Source organism: Blennius ocellaris (genome assembly GCF_963422515.1).
Source record: "Blennius ocellaris genome assembly, contig: SCAFFOLD_93, whole genome shotgun sequence".
In the NCBI taxonomy this organism is placed as follows: Eukaryota; Metazoa; Chordata; class Actinopteri; order Blenniiformes; family Blenniidae; genus Blennius; species Blennius ocellaris.
Window position 1 is genome coordinate 127,501 of NW_027662270.1, and position 5,398 is coordinate 132,898.

Consider the following 5,398-nt stretch of genomic DNA (forward strand, 5'->3'; position numbering starts at 1 on the left):
TAGTTTGTCTTTCTCGTCGTTTTGTGTCTTTCAGTGGTTTTCTGTCTTTTTAAAATTGTTTTGTATTCCTGTCTTTACTTTGTGTTCGTTGTTTGTTTTCTTTGCCTTTTATTTCTCTTTGTACTCATGTTTTGTGTTTTTGTAGTTGTGCCTGTTTGAAGTGAGTTTGTCTGTAGTTTTGAGGGTTTTTTTGCATTTTCTTTTGTTCCTTTATTGGTTTTTTTTGTGGTATTTTTGGTTGAGGCGGAGTGTTTCTCACGGATATCACTTTGTACTCAGATATTCTACGTTACGTGTATTAATACAGAGACTTTTCTCCGCAGTAACACAGATAAACCGGACGCTTCAGCGGTTCTGCTGCACGACTTCCAGAGGTTCCTCATCTACCACCAACAGGTAGAAGAAACATTTAATGATTTATTAACAAAGGATAAAGATGCAGGCTGTTCTAATACTAGTAATGTACTAGTACTAGTACTGTACTAATACTAATATCCTCACATGAGAATCTGGATCTTTGTGGTTATTTTTTCTCTTTTTGGTCACGTCTTCTTCTTTCTCTCTTTGAGAAGTTTCAGTTGAAACTTTTGGGTTCTAGATTATTATTTCTAGATAAACTTGCAGTTTTCTTCTTGTCGTTGTGAGGCAGTATGGCAGTAGTACTGTTTCAAAGAGTCGCGTTTTCCTGCCTTTTCTCTCTCTGTCATCATCAAGGATCAACACATTACGTTCTAAGACTTTAACGACTGATCGTTTCCGAAATAAATCGAAAAAAAACCCTATAAGAACTGTCCCATACAGAGTGGATGAGAGGCTCCTGATGGAGGAGATCAAAGGAGATGCTCAGTGCTTCAAAGGGATGTAGCTACCTGACATATGAGCTAACATGCTACTGACGCTAAATCGGTTCTACAAGCAAAATGTGGTGTTGGTGAATGTCTGCGCTCTACCGAGTGTAGCTCTAGGTTGTTTTTTTTTTTGGGGGGGGGGGGGTTTCGATTGTGGAGGACTTGTACTGATCCGCTGCTCCTCAGGAGTCGTGGGCCAGCGACCTGAACCAGGTCCGAGAGCTGATGACCACCTTCATCGACGACGCCATGAGGAAGACCAACGACCCCGAGTTCACCGTCAGAGAGGTGCCGCCGCCGCCGCCGCCGGAGGAGGAGGAGGAGGGGGAGGAGCTTGGAGATCAAAGCCTTTAAATCCTCTCCTCCATGTGTCTCCTCCTCAGTTCCTGTCTTTCCTGTTCTCCAAGGAGAACTCGGTGTGGGACGACAAGTTCTCCCTGATCAACAACCTGGACATGAACAACCCTCTGTCCCACTACTGGATCAGCTCCTCCCACAACACGTCAGCACACACACACACACACACACACACACACACACACACACACACACACACACACACACACACACACACACACACACACACCCTGACGTGCTGCTTCCTGTTGCAGCTACCTGACCGGTGACCAGCTCCGCAGCGAGTCGTCCACCGAGGCCTACGTCCGCTGCCTCCGCCTCGGCTGCCGCTGTGTGGAACGTTAGTGACACACCGAGGGAAACGTTGTGTTGTGCTTGTTGTTGTCTTTTCCCGTTTTCAGCATTTCGTTTGGGTTGTTTGTTTTGTTTGCTTGTTTTGTTTCGGGTTTATAGTTCCCTGTCTTTTTGTTGTCGTTTTGTGTCTGGAGTTACTTTGTCTTTTATCTTCACTTGTTCATTTACATCAATGTGAATTAACATTGTGTTGCATTGTGTTGTGTAACGTTGTGTCGTGTCGTGTCGTGTGGTGTTATGTTGTGTAACGTTGTGTTGTGTTGTGTTGCATTGTGTTGTGTTGTGTAACGTTGTGTTGCATTGGGTTGTGTTGCACTGTGTTGTGTTGTGTAACTTTGTGTTTTGTTGTGTAATGTTGTATTGTGTTGTGTTGCATTGTGTTGTGTAACGCTGTGTCCTGTCGTGTCGTGTCGTGTGGTGTTATGTTGTGTAACGTTGTGTTGTGTTGTGTGGTGTCATGTTGTGTAACATTGTGTAACGTTGTGTTGTGTACTGTTGTGTTGTATTGTGTAACGTTGTGTGGTGTGGTGCAGTGGACTGCTGGGAGGGCCCCGGGGAGCCCATCATCACACACGGTTGGACTCGAACAACCAAGATCAAGTTTGAAGACGTCGTTAAAGCCATAAACCAACACGCCTTCGTCGCCTCAGAGTAAGAGCCTCCACTGGTTCCATTGGTGTCACTGGTTCCACTGGTTCCACTGGTTCCACTGGTGTCACTGGTTTCACTGGTTCCACTGGTTCCACTGGTTCCACTGGTTTAACTGGTTTAACTGGTTCCACTGGTCTAACTGGTTTCACTAGTTTAACTGGTTCCACTGGTTTAACTGGTTTAACTGTGGTCACTGGTTTAACTGGTGTCACTGGTTCCACTGGTTCCACTGGTGTCACTGGTTTCACTGGTTCCACTTGTTTAACTGGTTCCACTGGTCTAACTGGTTTCACTAGTTTAACTGGTTCCACTGGTTTCACTAGTTTAACTGGTTCCACTGGTTTAACTGGTTTAACTGTGGTCACTGGTTTAACTGGTGTCACTGGTTCCACTGGATTAACTGGTTTAACTGGATTAACTGGTTTAACTGGTGTCACTGGTATTACTGGTTCCACTGGTTTAACTGGTGTCACTGGTTTAACTGGCGTCACTGGTTCCACTGGATTAACTGGTGTCACTGGTGCCACTGGTTTAACTGGCGTCACTGGTTTAGCTGGTTTAACTGGTGTCACTGGTTTGACTGGTGTCACTGGTTTAACTGGTGTCACTGGTTTAACTAGTTTAACTGGTGTCACTGGTTCCACTGGTCTAACTGGTTGCGCTGGTTTAACGGGTGTCACTGGTTTAGCTGGTTTAACTAGTTTCACTGGTTTCACTGGTTTAGCTGGTTTAACTGATTTAACTAGTTTAACTGGTTTAACTAGTTTCACTGGTTTCACTTGTTTAACTGGCTGGTCAGAACTGGTTTTGTAACTGGCTGGTTTAACTGGCTGGTTTAACTGGCTTCATGCGTCTTTCTCGGTTTGGTCATCATGTTGTTTCCTGCTCAGCCTTTTATCTTGTTACTCTGTTACTTTCTTCACTTCCTGTTTCTTTGTGGTTGTTTTGTTACTTTGTTGTCACTTTGTTGTTTACCAGTCCATGTTGCAGACGAGCTGACGGGTCTTCACCTCGTCTTGTTTAAACACGTAGGAAACACGTTGCTGTGTTGCCGTTGCTCATGTTGCCGTTGCTCATGTTGCTCACGTTGCTCATGTTGCTCACGTTGCTCACGTTGCCCACGTTGCCCAGCTTCCCGCTCATCCTGTCCATCGAGGAGCACTGTCCCCTGGAGCAGCAGCGCCAGATGTCCCGGATCTTCAGGGACGTGTTCGGGGACAAGCTGCTGATGGACGCCGTGGACCAGCAGGCGGAGCAGCTGCCGTCCCCCACCCAGCTGAAGGGCAAGATCATCCTCAAGGTACGCAACTCCACAGGGGGGGCGGGGCCTCAGGGTGAGGGGGACAGAGGGCGGTCCATGACCCGGTCTGTTTGTGTCCCTGGAGCAGCACAAGAAGCTGAGCGTGGACGGGGACGGGACCACCAAGGACTTCAGGAAGGGCCAGAAGCAGGGGGACCTGGACATATGGGACCCCGTGGACCAGGTAGGGCCACGCCCACAACCCCACACCTGGAGACTCTGATTGGTCCCGCAGGACTACACGTTTACACCAGGTCCTCTTCGGCCGACTGGACTCTAGTACTGTCGGGGACTGTCCTGGTACCAGGTACTGTCCTGGTACCAGGTAGTACGGTCAGGGACTGTTCTGGTATCAGGTACTGTCCTGGTACCAGGTAGTACTGTCAGGGACTGTTCTGGTACCAGGTACTGTCCTGGTACCAGGCTCTGTCCTGGTAGCAGGTACTGTCCTGGTACCAGGTAGTACTGTCAGGGACTGTTCTGGTACCAGGTACTGTCCTGGTACCATGTATTGTCCTGGGGACAGTCTCTGGTGGACTGGAAACTGTCCTGATACCAGGTACTGTCCTGGTACCAGGTGAAAAGGGAGATGTATTGTATTGTATTATGTAACAATGTATTCGTTTTCTGTGTTGTTGTATCGTTTGGTTTTCGCTCCAGTTCAGTTTCTCTTGTATCGTTAACTCTTTTTGTTGTCGTCATTTTCTCGTATTTTGTCATCTTTTTATGTCTTTTTTATTTGTTTTGTGTCTTTATTTCTTTGTTTTTTTTCACGAGAGGAACAATATTTCTCCCCAGTTTTGTGTTTTTCTTGTCAAGTCTTGTTTTCTTGTCGAGTTCGACGATTGTTTTGACAATTGTGTCTCTACGATCGAGACGTTCTCCCTCAGGGAGGATGGCGTCCTCAGGGGGATTCCTGTCTCCTTCCACCTCCACGGGGTCCAGGGGGTCCAGGGGGTCCAGGGGGTCCAGGGGGTCCAGGGGGCAGCCCGGGACAGAGCTGGCCCTCTTCACCAGTTTGTTCAGTCTGTTCCTGTCTGCAGCCGTGGTGCTGCTGCTCCAGCAGACCACTCCCTTACAGATGGCTGCTGTCCCCACAGAGGACAGCTCCCTGATGTCCCCATGGCAGAGAACTTCTGCAGGTGACCAGGTCAGAGACACTGTCCCCTGTGGGGCCCCTGTACTGCAGGTGACCAGGTCAGAGACGCTGTCCCCTGTGGGGCCCCCGTAATGCAGGTGACCAGGTCAGAGACGCTGTCCCCTGTGGGGCCCCCGTACTGCAGGTGACCAGGTCAGAGACGCTGTCCCCTGTGGGGCCCCCGTACTGCAGGTGACCAGGTCAGAGACGCTGTCCCCTGTGGGGCCCCCGTACTGCAGGTGACCAGGTCAGAGACGCTGTCCCCTGTGGGGCCCCCGTACTGCAGGTGACCAGGTCAGAGACACTGTCCCCTGTGGGGCCCCCGTACTGCAGGTGACCAGGTCAGAGACGCTGTCCCCTGTGGGGCCCCCGTACTGCAGGTGACCAGGTCAGAGACACTGTCCTCTGTGGGGCCCCCGTACTGTAGGTGACCAGGTCAGAGACGCTGTCCCCTGTGGGGCCCCCGTACTGCAGGTGACCAGGTCAGAGACACTGTCCCCTGTGGGGCCCCCGTACTGCAGGTGACCAGGTCAGAAACACTGTCCCCTGTGGGGCCCCCGTACTGCAGGTGACCAGGAATGAATTCAGTGATAAAGTCTGATAAGTGTTGTAGTGCACACTGGATATTATTTTTACATGTAAATTACAATAGAGGACATTTGGGAAACTGGACCAGCCAGACAAAACCAGAGCAACCTGACGTTACAGTTGAGGTTAATATTAATAGACCCCCTTTTTTTCCAAAGAATT

At 49.3% G+C, this 5,398-nt stretch overlaps 1 pseudogene across 1 annotated transcript in view; it reads left to right on the forward strand.

The window, feature by feature from the left end:
- The window catches only part of LOC308147958 (1-phosphatidylinositol 4,5-bisphosphate phosphodiesterase gamma-2-like), a 10,689-nt pseudogene extending 6,033 nt beyond the window's left edge, over nt 1-4,656 (forward strand). Inside the window, exons 8-16 of the transcript in view lie at nt 324-396; nt 1,035-1,136; nt 1,232-1,350; nt 1,460-1,545; nt 2,093-2,210; nt 3,342-3,510; nt 3,599-3,694; nt 4,387-4,526; nt 4,611-4,656. The product of the transcript in view is annotated as a 1-phosphatidylinositol 4,5-bisphosphate phosphodiesterase gamma-2-like (transcript). The remainder of the gene's footprint in view (nt 1-323; nt 397-1,034; nt 1,137-1,231; nt 1,351-1,459; nt 1,546-2,092; nt 2,211-3,341; nt 3,511-3,598; nt 3,695-4,386; nt 4,527-4,610) is intronic.
- The last annotated feature ends 742 nt before the right edge of the window (nt 4,657-5,398 follow it).